The 15,721-nt window shown below is 38.8% G+C and overlaps 1 protein-coding gene across 2 annotated transcripts in view; it reads left to right on the top strand.

The window, feature by feature from the left end:
* The first annotated feature begins 596 nt into the window (after positions 1-596).
* Positions 597-15,721, top strand: part of SLC16A7 (solute carrier family 16 member 7) — a 177,234-nt gene continuing 162,109 nt past the window's right edge. For both annotated transcript variants that reach the window (XM_064377285.1, XM_064377286.1), the window contains exon 1: positions 597-703. The gene's annotated coding sequence lies outside the window, so the exon portion shown is untranslated. The remainder of the gene's footprint in view (positions 704-15,721) is intronic.

The following is a 15,721-nucleotide window of genomic DNA, read 5'->3' on the forward strand; positions in this document are numbered from 1 at the left end:
TTATTTGGTTGGTGAGTCTAATCTCCAACAGTGCCCCACCTCTTTCTTTCAAAAAGGCCTGAGTTGAAAAATGGCTCGACACTTTTCCTGCAAGCTCACAATCAGGATCTCCTGTTTTCCCTGCATTCGGCCAGACTCTTCTCTTTTTGGATGCTTTCCTCTCTCATGCATGGGGTGCACAACTCCCTGGGATATCTAGACAGAGCTACCGCACACCTGGCTTCTAGGTCAGGCTACAGAGTACTTCGGATATGGCAAGTCAAGACCCATCTGGAATGACAGATCTACCTGCCTTTTTGGCTTTCTCCCTTGGTCAAAACTAAAATCCGAAGTGGAGTGTCCCGAGCCATAGAGAAAGTACCTATAGCTTTGACAGCCGCTTGGAGCATGCTCAGTCGGTCTCCAGGCACCAGGAGGCGACTCCCCCCTCACCACCCCCTGGGCTGGCCTCCACCGCAGCCTGCCTGGCCCCCACCCTGGCCCCCACCCCTGGCGCGCGCTCCTCCGCAGCCACGAGGGCGTTCAGCAGCCGGGCCTCCCTTTCCCGCCGCCGCCTCCTCCGCTTGTTGTGGCGGGCGAGGACACGTCAGGGGCCATAAATAAATAAATAATTCCATTCACCCGCTGACAGCGAGGCGAACCGGCTGCGGCTCGCGGGGAACGGAGGGCTGCAGCGCCCACCCTGCTCCAGAGACCAGATAAAGTAAGTACAGCCGGGGAGGGAGGAAGGGAGGAGGAGGAGGAGGAGGAGCAGGCGGAGGCGCCGGCGAAGAGGAGGGCGAGCGTGCGTCTGCGACCCGTTTCCCGCGGAGCCGCACGCGTGTGTGTGCAAATAATGGCCAGCCTGTGACAAATGTGCTAACGCAGAGTTGGCCAGCGAGCCCTTATATAGACAAAAAACCCCGAAGTGGCCGCGGGAGGAGAGCTGGCGTCAGCCAGTGCGCGAGGACAGCTGCCCGGGAGCTGCCGGGGGCGCGCGGGGTCCCGGGCCAGAAGCGCCCCGCGAGCTTTCGGCCAGGAGATGCCCACGCTCTCGGCTTTCACACCGAGACTCGGCGTGGCGTGGTGCTCGCCAGTCCCTTCGGCTCACGGGATTACGAGGGCTGCTTCCAGTGCGGCGAGTCCCTAGGGCGCGCCCCGCCAGCATCCGGCCCCCGAGCCCCCTGAGGTGGCTTGGCTTCAATGCCGCAGAAAGTGGAGACGGGGGTGGTGAGAGTGTGTGTGGAGAACGTCTTCTCTTTGAGCAGATGATCAGGACACGAAGAGGCTGGGAGGGGAAGATGAAATACCCGGGGGAAAGGGAGGTGTGGGGGCGTTCGTCTTCCTTCATTTTCGGTCCCGAGGAAGGATGGCAGGGGTGGAGGCAGATGGGAAAGTGTATGCGGGCGAAGCCTGAGCCCAGGCAGAAGAGGAGCGCTGACTTGGCAGGGGGCCAGGAGGGCCTGCGCCTGCTGTGTTTCCTGGGCCACTGCGCCACGCTGGGGGCGCCAGGCGGTCAGGTGGCGCCGCAGGCTGCGAGCCCGCTCACGTGCGAACTGCCTGTTTTCTCAACGGATGCTGCATCGCAGCGCCCTTCTCCACCCCCTTTTCTCCTCTACTTCCGTGAAAAGGATTGCAGCCTGCCTTGGAAAGGGCGGTCATGCCCAATGCCACTTTCCCGGTAGGGTTGAGGAGGGATTCCTCAATTTTGTAGTTCCGATTCCAGGGAAATTAAAATTTTACACACACACACACACACACACACACACACACACACACGAGACACAGAAGAGGAAACGAGGAGTGGTTTCTCGACAATTGTTTTTTTGGTTCCCTTTCCTGCAGAAGTAAGTAGCACTAGGCTACGTTGAGTGAGGGCTGGTTAGTGGCATTAGGCAAGCTATTACTTCATGTCCTTCTTCCCTCTCGAGTCCCAAAGGAGACGCAGCAGAGGAATAAAATAGCAGGCAATGATGAAGGTGATGTGAAAAAGGCTGGACAAGAGGAAAGAGTGACTGACTACAAATGCTGTTTCCTGGCACCCTATGCTTCATGGCTAACCCCCTTCTGAACTCAGAGGGTTACAAACTTTCCACAGACAGGTTAGCTTGAATGTGTTGTGTCATTGGAACCACAAGCACTAAGTATGCATCTGGTGGAGTGTGGCTGAAAAATGAGAGTTGGGTGGGGGCTGCAGAGGGCAAATGAGGTTTGAGCAAAGTGACTAATATTTAGCCCTGGTGAAGCAATCCTAACTCCAGTTTCTACTTCTGACCGAGCACATTACATTTAAAGCAATCCAAGTGAATGATCTCAGTGGAAAGGAAAGATTATAACCTTAAGCAACTCAGTATATTGTGTAACAACTCACAAAGTCAGAAACTACTTTTTGCAAATATTCACATCAACAGTATGCAGTTATATACTACCTTTTCCCTCCAAGGAGTGTTTTAATAATAAGTGATCTGAAATTTTAACACCTGTTTTCCAATGTTCAAATTAGTGTATCCTTCTATAAATGCTCAGTTTATTTCTAGACATTCATTTGCTCTTTAATGATGTCTGGATTATAGTTTTGGCTTTGAGCTCTTTTAAAGGGAAGAAGGGCAACATTACCTAAAGAAATCTCCTTTGGTTAGAGTCATATTCCTGGATCATGGATCTGAAATAAAAGGCATCTCCAGAATTTGCTTTTAATTCTGTATTCACTCACCAAACATTTTTGAGGCATTCACATGAAAAAAGGGAATTAACTTTAGAACAGATTAGTTCTGCACTTTTGTAAGATTAAGTAATTGTTTAACAATCTGGGCTTTACTTTTTTCTTATCTATAGAATGAGATTGGTGGTACCCACCAGAAGTGCTATTGGAGAGAATAAAGTGTGTAGTAAATACCTAGAATACAGACTGGCTATTTTTGAGCCCTTATAATCATTCTAGACACCCTACCAGGGTTACCAAGATGAATGAGGCTGGAATTCTGTTCTCAAGAAATTATTATATAATCAGTTATCCAGGATAATCTTTCTTATATCCCATTTGCCTTTTAGTCCATTTTTTTCCTCTTCTTGATGGAAGAAACATATATCTCAAATAACATGAAAGGAATTTCGCAGTTGTAAGAAATGTTGGTAAGATCTGCTAAAAGGCAAATTTGAAAAGAGTGTCTTTTCTCAGGAACCTGTATTCAGCCGGTTTTTTTGTGCATTAAGAGTGAGTCTTAATGAATAAAATCAGATAATGAAGGATTTTTCTTCATGTTGTAAGAGGAGGATGATCCTTCTCTGAAGATCATCTTTGTCAATAAATTGATTTCCATTATTTGAGAGAAGAGTTTGAGTTTCACTTTCTACTACACTTTGGGCAAACCCATCCACTCACTCTTAAGAGTATAAAGTAACTGTAGTATATAATAACCATAATGACAACTCTGTAATGCCCACCATAGTCCACGCACTGTGCTACTACTTTCTAATAGCACGTGGCAACCCTATGAGGTGGATCTGTCCGTATCCATATTTACAGAAAAAAGAATTTAGGCCCAGAAAGTTTCATAACTTATTCAGCTGGCACAGCTGGTAAGTGGCTGATCTGGGGCAAGCACACAGGTGATCTGTCTGGCTTTAACCACTATGTAATATAGCTTCTGCCTTGCATGAAGCCAAATAAGTGCAAAGATCATGCGAGGGCCGGGAGCAGTGGCTCATGCCCGTAATTCCAACACTTTGGGAGGCTGAGGTGGGCGGATCACAAGGTCAAGAGATAGAGACCATCCTGGCCAACATGGTGAAACCCCGACTCTACTAAAAATACAAAAATTAGCTGGGTATGGTGGCATGCACCTGTATTCCCAGCTACTCGAGAGGCTGAGTGAGGAGAATCACTTGAATCTTGGAGGTGGAGGTTGCGGTGAGCTGAGATCACGCCACTGCACTCTAGCCTGGTGACAGAGTGAGGCTCCATCTCAAAAAATATAAATAAATAAATAAACAAATAAATAAATAAATAAATAAATAAATAAATAGACCTTGCCTGTTTTGTTCTCCATAGCCCAGTACAGTATCTGGCATGTTGTAGTTCTGACCAACTAATTATGGAAAGAAGGAAAGAGGGAAGGAGGCAGAACTAGAGAGAAGGAGGAAGAGGAGGAAATAAAAATTACCAAGCCAACTCTCTCCTGCCTTCAACTCTGAATGTGGCAGGAAATCCAGCCTGAACTCTGCCCTGAAAACAGAATAGTTGAGGCTCTTTTGAGGATTCCTTTGCCTTGTCTTGCATCTAATCTTCTAGGTTATGATGCTCATTTGTGCAAAATAGGAAAATATTTCTTTGGCCTGACAAATTAGCAAAAGGTGCCTACGAAGTTAAAACATCAAAAAGTGACCTATTCAAGGTGGACCAAAAAAAAAAAAAAAAAAAGAAAAGGGCAGACTGTAATCCAGGGGCACTGGGTTTAAATTTTAGTTAAGCCACTGGTTGACTTTGTCTTATGCAATGTTGTGGTAGTACTTGTATGGTGGTTCTGAACGCCAAAGAAGATAACAAATGTAAGCTGTTTTATACTGTGCCTCATAAATAAAATGGCATGCAGCAAATAGTAATTACATTCCTTTATTGCCCTTTGTTCTTCTCCTCCCTGCAACCCATCCCTAATAAAAAGTACCCTCATGGTTTCCATATCTTTTTTTTTTTGAGACGGAGTTTTGCTCTTGTTACCCAGGCTGGAGTGCAATGGTGTGATCTCGGCTCATGGCAACCTCCGCCTCCTGGGTTCAGGCAATTCTCCTGCCTCAGCCTCCTGAGTAGCTGGGATTACAGGCGTGTGCCACCATGCCCAGCAAATTTTTTGTATTTTTAGTAGAGACAGGGTTTCACCATGTTGACCAGGATGGTCTCTATCTCTTGACCTCGTTATCCACCCGCCTCAGCCTCCCAAAGTGGGTTTCCATATCTTGAAGTAATCTCTGTTCATCTGAACTACTTTGTAACTTGATCTGGTCTTCTTTTAGGCTGAATCTTATGTTTTGCTTTGAATTAGTTATTTGGGAAGGCATCCTATCTCTCTTCCTGGGCTACATGGTCTTGAGAGCAGATGGTATATCTGGTTCAGCTGGGAATCCCTGTGGAGCTGGTACTTGGGACAGGGCAGGGCAGAGGAGGTGCTCTGAAGTCCAGCGTGTCTGGGTTTTGATCTTAGCTTTGCTATTTATCAACAAGGATAAGTTGCTAACCCTCTTTAAGTCTTGGTTTCTTCATGTGTGAAAATAGAATAATAATGAATTTTATATATTGGTTGTAAACAAATGAAATAATCTGTGAAATAGCACTGTGCTGAGCACATGCATAGAAATAGCTCAATAACTAGTGTTAGGTATTAAATAATTGGCTTTACTTTTTTTAGTTTGTCATAAGCATCACTGGCTTATTTTTAACAGATTTTTGGGAACACTTGGAAATGCTGAACTTGCTATTAGATGGCACAACAAAGTTGAATTGCATAATAAACCATTAAGTGGACTCCTTTTGAAAGGTCATCCTGGTTTGTCACAGGCTTTCTCAAAACTGTTTGGATCAAAGTGATAAAGAAATATATCGGGAAACAATTGCAAACTGGTTCTCAGTGAATAATGAAACATTTTTTTAACTTGTGAGAAAGCTTCATTTCCTTAATCGCTCCTTTAAAAGGTGAATCCAGGGGCTGAGTCTACCTGTGTGAGAGATTCAGCCGTTTAAAATCATAATGTGAAAGAATAGGCTAAAATGCATTATTGTAAAGAAGAATAAATAACACTTACCACACATATTTGGTAATTTAGCAAGTAAGTGGAAGGTCTGTGCATTTATATATCAACTGTAATCATTAAAACCATGGGAATAAATTAAATAAATTGAAGTTGACTGTAATAAAACTAGTCCAGCTCCAGCTGGACTAACTGGTACTTGGGTGCACCAGAGACAATTTCAACATATTCACAAATATCAGTGTTGATAAATGATGTAAATATTTTTGGAAATAATGTTCTTGACCTAATACTAAAACTCCTGCAAATGTTTTCATTTATATTCATTGAGTCTCAAAGGACTTTATGGAAATCCTACGGGACAATTGAATGATAGCTGGAAGATACTGGCCTAAAGGTACTTTTGTTAAAGGTTTTGTGCAGTTAGGATAGTTCCACAAAAATGTCCATGTGGTTCAATTATAGAACCTGATGATTCTTTTTATGTAATACTTGGCATTAAAATAGCAACTTTCAATTGAAAATATTTTGTATAAGAGGTGAACACAAATGGAATTTTTTTTTTAGATAAATAAAGATCTGTATACAATGTAGGTATTTTGTAGAAAACATTTTGTTACAAGCATTTGCTGTTTCTCCACCCCATAACACAATATGTATCACTATTAATTAGTAGAAACCTCTAATCAGATTTTTATTGAAGTTAATATGTAAAAGAATGGTACTTTATAAAAAGCAGCCACCCTACTAAGTAATTAACTTCAAGATCTCTATCTTTTGTAACTAGATTAGATAAGAATAAACAATAAAACTAAAAAGCATGCATTTGGTAAGTTTCTAAGGGATGTTAATATTTACCTTATTTTAAAAATGATTTTAAAGAATTCTAGGATTTGAAGTTCTATCATTTCTTCTCCAACATGTGAAAGGCAAATTCAGGGATAAACAGCAGTAAGTGACAGTGTTTTTCAACAGGTGGGATTATTGGCATTTTGGGTGGGGTACTTTTTCATTGTGTAGGACTGTCTCTTTCATTGCAGAACATTGGGTGTCTGTGACCTTTCTTAGTAAATTTGGGCTGCAATAACAAACTCTCATAGACTAGGTAGCTTATTAACAACAGAAACTTATTTCTCACAGTTCTAGAAGCTGAAATCTGAGATCAGGGTGTTGGTTGCTCCAGGTGTTGGTGAAGGCCTCTTCTGGGTTGTAGACTGCTGACTTCTTGTATCTTCACATGGTAGGATGAGAGTGAGAGCTCTCTTTTATAAGGGTACTAATCCCATTCATGAAAGTTCCATCTTCATGACATACTTACTTCCCAAAGTCCCCACCTCTTAGTACCACTCCTTTGGGGATTAGGATTTCAACATGAATTTAGGGGGCATGCATTAAGTCCATAACGACGATCTCTGTTTTTTATAAGTCAATGGCATTCCCTTAGTCATTGTAACAATCTAAAATGCCTCTCTACATTTTAATATACCTTTGGTGCAATGGTACTAGATATGGTTGAAAACTATTGGCCAATAAGATTAAATTGAGATTGTTTTACAAAATTATTTGAGACCAGAGTACTTTCAAGTAAAAAATTATTTTGCCCTTCCTTAAAGGATAAAAATAATACTCTTGTATTAAAATGTTTGATTTGAAACAATGAGTTATTTATTAGTAAGGCATAACAAGTGTTAACTTTAATAGTCAGAGCATTACTGACCTCCTACACTCCAAATCATTTGCTTTTCACTGTCAGTAACCTTTGGCAGTGTTCATGCCTAATGTTTCTTGAACTCCTATTTTGGCTTTCATGTGCTCTTTATTTTCTTACTTCTCTCACTGCTCATTTACTGCTCCTCCAGCTCTCCTTTCACCTCCTATTCAATATAAGTATGTTATGTGTTCTTCAGTTTCTGTTTTGGGTGTTTTTTTTGTTTTTGTTTTGAGATGGAGTCTCACTGCAATACCCAGGCCTAAGTACAATGACATGATCTCGTCTCATTGCAACCTTCACCTCCTGGGTTCAAGGGATTCTCCTGCCCCAGCCTCTCTAGTAACTGGAACTACCAGTGCCTGCCACAACATTGGCTAAATTTTGTATTTTTAGTAGAGATGGAGTTTCACCATATTGGCCAGGCTGGTCTCAAACTCCTGACATCAAGTGATCCACCCGCCTCAGCCTCCCAAAGTGCTGAGATTGCAGGCATGAACCATCCAGCCTGGCCGGCTTTTCTTTAGTCTGCATTCTGTTGATTGACAAAGCACATCTGCTCTTGACCTCCACTTTCACCTTTGTAGAAATAACCCCCAAGCCATTTCCTGCAGTCCTGACCTTCCCTCAACTTGTAGGCATTTCCAGACATCTCTAGATATTTTCAGGACATCTTCTCTTTGTTGTACTTTTGATATTTCCAGTACCCTGTGGTATCTTTGTTTCTTTCTGTCACCTCTGTTCTTCATATTGCTGTCAGCAGTATTCTAGCCTAGAAGTTTTTGAGACCACCCTTTCTCTGGACTTGTATACACTAAAATACTTAAAAAAAAAATATTTCCTTCTTTTCTGTTGTTGCCAGAGATTTCAGGTGCTTTTGACATACTACTTATAGTCACGTAATAGTCTCTTAATGGGTATTCCCACCTCTGGTCTCTCACCCTACAAGTTAATTCTATATATGGCATCAGATACTCTCACTGAAGCACACCTCCGTTAACTAACACTCCCATCACCTAGGTCCAAGGACTGACATTTCAGTCCCTGCATGATGTAATTCCAAACAACTGTTCCATGTTCATCTCCCACTACCATCATACTCAAGTCAAATTGAACTGTCCCCATGCCTCATTCATTCTAATTCTACTTCCTACTGCCAAATCTTTGGTCATGCTGTTCTTTTATCTTGAAATGAATCTAACTTCCTATTATTTCCATTTCTAGCTCTAACGTCACCTTCTAAGCTGAACTTAAACACCACATTCAAATTTTCCTCTGGCACCTCTGGATAGGTAGAATTTTTCTAAAATTTCAGGAACATTGTATTTATAATGTCTTATTTGTTTTTAAGATTTTATTATAGTTGCTCTTGTATAATTATTCAGTTTCTGAATATGCTATAAATTTATAGATGTCAGGAATAATAATGTATTTATATTTACATAGTCTAGCATTTTGGTTGTTATAGAGTTGCAAGGAACTTGGAGTACATCTGTTTCCACTTTTATGTTTTGTTTACATCATCTTCAGCATGTTCAATAAACCACCATCTATTATTTAAGATTTAAGTATACACACTGAGGCAGACAGTTCTAGTTGTGACTCAATCTTTCTTCTACTTTGAGTCTTTTTTCAGTTTTCCTGGGGCCACATGACCCATTTGAATGACATGCTGTACCTATGTGGTGACAGCTCACATGTCTAATGTCTTCTCTTTCAATTTAACATATTCAGTTTTTCTTCCTGTTTTTTGTATGTGACCTGGTTAAGTTCTTTATTTAAGGCTACTGTATCTTGGAGTAATTCAAGTTTAGGAAAGTCCACAAAGGTATAGAATACTTCAAGGACAACAATGGTTTTGAACGTAAATATTGGAACTGTTGTTCATGATGTAACTTGTCAATATCTCTTCAGGTGAAGTCAAAGTGGGAAATCAAGGGATATATTTAGAGATCTACCTCTGGGAGAATCTCATAGTTATCTTGAGGGTGAAGTTTTCTTTCTGTGCCATCAGTTTAGTGAATAAATAAGTGAATAAACCACTGGAGGATGGTAGGAAAGCTCACTTTAAATTTTGACTATAATTAGAAATTAGCCACTCAGTAAAATTATTCTTTTATAGATTAATGCCATAAGTAGTAAAACAACAAACATGTCTTGTGTGTATGTGTGTATAATAAGTGAATTTAAAGACATTGGACCAAATAAGTGGCTATTAATTAAAGTTATAAAGATAAGCTTTATGTAAGAATAGCTTACATTTATTGAATATTTCTATATGTCGGGTATCATTTTAATACCTTACATGTTTTAACTAATTTAATCCTTGAAACCTTATGAGGAAGCATTGTTGCTGTCCTCATTTTAAGATGGGAAGAGTAAAGCATAGAAGTGAAGTATCTTGCCCAAGGTTACACATCTTGTTAGTGGAATGGTCTGGAATTTAATCTGTTGAACAGAACATACCTTTTCAATATTAGTAATTTCAAGTATTTCATGCTGCAGTGGATTTTAAGACATCCTCAACAGAAAAGTCTGATAAATATTTTTTAAAACAGAGATTAGTCGGGTATAATGAGTTTGGTTCTGTTAAAACACAAAGTCAACAGGAATGATAAGTCTTCCTTCCTATTTGAAGGAGGTACCTGGAACCAAGCTAGGAAGCTTAGAGAAAATAATGACCTCTTGTGGATTCAAGGAGGCTGGAGAGTCAGTAGGGACTGAAGGAACAGTAAGTCCAGGATGTCATTCCTATAACTCAGTTTGCAAGGTGGTAGGGGTAGAACGTGTGGGAGGTGACAAGCTTCCCATGGAAACCCTGGGCTGTGGGTATCAGTGAGTGTATGAATAGAGCAGGGTCTAGAGAATTCTTATAGATATGTATATATCAAATTTACAGTGAAGTGGGGTTTTGAAAAAAGCCTCTGACATATTTTAAGCCATAGAATGCAATCCTTTAACAACTATTTATTCCCCTGCTGTGTTTCAGACACTGTTTTAGATGTTAGAGAGATGGCTGTAAATAGAATAGGTAAGTCCTTTTTAGTCTTGAGTTACATGGATATCAAACATATTCTCAAAGCAAGGTTAAGCAATTTATGTCCTTGAACTAATTTTTTCTGTAGACCTCTCACGTCATCTTCTCTATATAGTCAGTCTTATTCTGTAGTTATCTCTTTTCTCTCTTCTCTTTTTTTCTCCATCTCAGTCACATGTTGGATCGAAGACTTTGAAGATAGATAGATAGATATACCTCAATGAATTTTCGACCAAGCTACTTCTAGCTGTTTGACCAAAATCAAGATTATGTAACTTTCAGAGCCCCAGTTTTCACATTTTGGAAATAATAAAATTTATTTCATGAGTAGTTGTTGGAGAAATAATGTAGGTAGCCAATAAATGGTAATCATAATGTAATTTTTATCTCTACCATTATTTTTGGCATATGTTGAAGCAGAATTCTTTACCCCTGAGGAACTCTATTCTGTGCAAAAATATTTATGAGTTATAATATTGCTACTCCAGCATGACCCAAATAGGAATGTCAGGAAATAAACAATTATTAAAATAATGTGGATCTTTTCAAGATGGATGAAATTCTAGTTTCTGGCATATATAGGAGGGGACTCAAGTACTGATATTGATGCTGCAAAAATGTTTAAGTGCTGAAATTTTCACTTAGCTATAAAATTAGTAATATCAATTGGGAATACATCCTAAGGGAATTTTAAGATGGAAATTCAATTTAGGTATGATAGCACACATAAGCACATTTAAAAACTACCACAGAGAAAGACAATAATCATTCTGTTATAATGACTTAGAGATATTTGTTACAATTAAGAAACAAAACATATGCCAACATAATTATTGATGTCATTTAAGTGTATGCTGTGTGTTTGCTGTTTTTTGTTTTGTTTTGTTTTGAGATGGAGTCTTGCTCTGTCGACAGGCTGGAGTGCAGTGGCACGATCTCAGCTCACTGCAACCTCCATCTCCCAGGTTCAAGCGATTCCCCTGCCTCAGTCTCCTTAGTAGTGGGGACTACAGGTGCGCCTCATAGCTATGTTTTTGTATTTTCGTAGAGACGAGGTTTCACCATCGCCAGGATGGTCTTGGTCTCCTGACCTCATGATCCACCTGCCTCAACCTCCCAAAATACTGGGATTGAAGGCGTGAGCCACCATGCCTGGCCTGCTGTCTTATATACAGTATTTCAAATCCTCATATTGTCATGTAAGATAGATTATATTCATTTACAGATAGGGAGAATAAGGACTCAGCAAGGTGAGGCTGCCTATTATAGCACCCCAAGAGTCAATGCCTCAGCAGATGTTTCAGTACAGGTAGGATGCTAATGACAACTAGATCTTGGCTTCCATATCTTAAATCAATTCAAACCAGTGAAAAATTAAGCATTGCTACATTAAGAACTCTACCAAAAATACCTGAACAAATACGTGTAAGACATCTTTTCTGACTGTTCTCCTCAAAAGGAGACTGAAATTTTAGAGATTTTATGTGAGTGTGTGTGTATGTGTGAATATATATATAGCGAATATTAATATATATAGTGAATATATATATTCATATGTATTTATATGTTCAGTATATACATTAACAATATATATATTTTCACTATATATATTCACAATATATAAATACATATGAAAATATATATTCACTATATATATCAATATTCACTATATATATCCACACATACACTTACACAATATCTCTAAAATTTCAGTCTCCTTTTGAGAAGAACAGTCAGAAAAGATGTCTTATACGTATTTGTTCAGGTATTTTTTGTTGAGTTCTTAATGTAGCAATGCTTAATTTTTCACTGATTTGAATATATATATATATGTATATGTGTGTGTATATATATGTGTGTATATATATATATAGTGTGTGTATATATATATATATATATATATATATATATATATTCACTAATTAAAGGTACAACCCAGAGTAGGATTAGTGTCAAAATAAATGATAGAGAACATGATTTTCTAGGACAGATGTTGACAAAGAATAGCCCTTGGGCCAAATCCAGACTGCTGCCTGATCTTCTAAATAAAGTGTTTTTGGAATATATTCACACCTGTTTGTTTTCCTGTTTTCTGTGGCTGCTTTCATGCTGCAGGGCAGAGTTGAGTAGTTGTGATTTAGCCTGCAAAACCTAACGTTTTTACTATCTGGCACTTTAGAGAAAAAAATATATTTATTGACTCTTGTTCTAGAATTTCAGAAGAAGATAGTTTGGTTTCCGGTGGAGGAATCAAAGAAGGCTTTAATGCAACAAGTGAAATTTATTTTGGAACTGAGAGATGGGTAGTCTTTAGTTGAGAGAAGAAAGGAACTATTCATTGTAAATGCCACAGAACTCAAAATCAAAAGTACACCTATAGATAAATTAAAAGTCTGCTGAAGAATAAGGATCATATTACTGTATATAATTTATATAATGCTATGGCCATTTGTCTATGATTTTTTTTGGTAAGTATCTGGAACACTGATTCTTAAACCTGATGAAATATTTGAATTAACTGATAAACTACTTAAATAAAAGTGATATTTTGCTCAATAATCTGTGATTCTAAAATGGAATCCATGTGGAAAATCACTGAATTAGGATATTTATTCACTTGATAAAACTGAATATTTTGAGTTGATGGCAGAGACTGTTTTTTCCCCCCATGTCTCTATTTTCATAACATGTGGGAATGCTAGACATAACTCTAATATTTTCTTCTAATCACTATTTATAATAAAGACAAGATACTGAGAATACAACTAAGTACCAACACTGTCCCTAGAGTTTTTCACACCTTATCTCATTAAAAACTTTCAGTAGCCAAATGAGGTAGATGTTATTGTTCCTATTTTTATAACAGAGAGCACTAGGAAACAGTTGTATCAAATAGTTGGCATAAGACTACAAAACTAGAAGGAGATCCTCTCTATCCTATCGCATCCAGAAATGGACTCTTTAAAAATGAAAAACTTTTTGAGCTAGGACATAGATAGGAATGTACTTTCAGAAGTTTATTAAATGAATATACCAGTTTGTTTTATCATGTGGTTTAATTCTTTTCTACTCAAAGTATTGTACCGTTTTGAAAATGTTGAGTTAGCTCTCAGTACAAATGGTTCTGCAAATTTTTATTGAATATACTGACTTTTTATGGAGCCAGAACTTTCTGCATCCTCTCTCTGTTTCTTTGTCACTTTTGGCCCACAACTCTTTTTCTCTTTATCTCGCTTCTTAACATTCAGTTATTTGTAATTTCCTCCTTTTCCTATAGTATGAGTTCCAAATATTCACATAGGTCTTCATTACCCCATTACCTGTTGCACAGTGTCTTTGATGTAGCAAAAAGTGCTTGAAAGCATTTTCATAAAGCAACGATGGCTTCCAGAAGAAGAAGAAAAAATCAATGCAACTTAATACCAGCTTCTTGTTCTGAACTTAAAAAGGGGCAGAAAACTGCAGAACTGTTTGAATATCACTAATGGATATGACAAACTAATAGGTAGATAGGAAAAGGTAAATGATTCAGAGGAAGCCACAGAAAATGTAAGTCTGTGTTCCCTGTAGGCCACATTAGCATCTGTGTGAGAGCAACCTGGCCTCTTGTGCCATAGGGAGAACATTAATTAAACACAGTGATGACGTGGTACAGGAGGATTTATAGATATCAGATCTAAAGCTCACATAAAATTGCTTCCTTTTTGTCATTAAATTTCCAAGCAATATATGCTATTAATTTAAGAAAAAATTAATTCTGTGAGGAAATGTGTATTTTTATTGGTTTTCATTTTATTTTTGTTAATGACACAAATTTGTTACTCTGTCTCATTAAGATATCTGAATCCGTTATCTACGTTTGTTTTCAAATGTTCCAAATAAAGGTGGGAAAGAAATAAAAATGCCTAGAAACCTAATTGTGACTGTTCATTGGGATGCTTCAGTATTTATAATCAAAATTATTATGCATATTTGGTCAGTAATTTTCATTTAAGTGTGAATATTATGTAGGGGCCAAGGGAAATTTCCCTTTTACCTGCTGAAGATTTGCTGAAAATTCAATTCACAAAAGACAGATTAATTGGAGAAAAGACATACAATTTATTATGGTGCCCAGGAAAGAATCACCAAGTGAGTGCCCAGTATCTCAATGGGGTACAGATGCTTATATAACCTACTTCCTAGGGGAATGAAAGATGGCAAAGGATGGATGATTTTAAGGAGACAGTAAATGATTTTTAGGGGAATTCAATAGACTTGAAGAACATACAATGTCCTGGGACAAAGTCCATTTATCCTAGAGAACCGACAATGGTTGCTGACAAAAATCTGTCCAGGTTTGTTCACAGACTTCAGTCTTCCTCTGTGCAATATGAATTCAGTTAATGAAAACTCAAGGAAGGGACCAGCAGTAATTGTTTTCTTTTTTGGCAGATCCGTACCATAGGCAGATAAGTGACTTAGAGAAAAACTTCATTCTGTGCTTTGGGAGCCAGAAGATTGAGAGATGGGGTGAGGGAATGGGAGAGTAGATAGGGGGTTGGAGGGTTGGGAGTGGTGGAAGGTGGAGAAGGTGAGAGAGAACTTGTGGCTTCTTCTGAATGTCAGAGTGTCATATTTAGGGTGTTGGTTTCTGAGCCAATTTTGTAGCATTTTTGTCCAACTTTTTAAAATCGATGAGCTATTTTAAATGATTTTACATTTTATTAGGTCTCTTATTCTGTTAGCTCTTGTCTTGCAGCAGTAATACTTAATGCTTGCTCAGTTTTACATTCAGATAAACATTTGTGATCTTTAAAACCTAAATTTAAATATATGATTGTTTTGTTACTCTCTTGGTGTCTGAAGGATTTGCAAAAGAGTTTACACACTCAGATTTTTGGAATGGGAGAGGAGAAAGAGAAGGCAGGTAACAAACTTGGTGCTAACTGTGTGCCAAACATACAGTTATGGAGTTTTTACTGCATCACCTCAGGCAATCCTGAGCCATCCTCTGACAACGTCAACATCTCTGTTACCTGGGCATTGCTATCTCCAATTAAGGATAAAATTGGCTGGTTAGGAAACAAAGGTTTATTTCCAAAATCCATATTTTCCCTTATATTACATGTTTTCTTCCCAGGTAGAGTGGAATTCTCCCTTTTTGCACACATAGTTTATAGAAGAGGGAAATTACTTGGCAATAAGAGAAATACTTAGGATTCTGTTCTTTTAAAATATAGTAAATAAAAATAAAAATCATCATACTTTTAAAT

The sequence above is a fragment of the Aotus nancymaae genome, unplaced genomic scaffold (assembly GCF_030222135.1).
Source record: "Aotus nancymaae isolate 86718 unplaced genomic scaffold, 86718_ANA_hifiasm-v0.15.2.pri h1tg000016l, whole genome shotgun sequence".
Lineage (NCBI taxonomy): Eukaryota > Metazoa > Chordata > Mammalia > Primates > Aotidae > Aotus > Aotus nancymaae.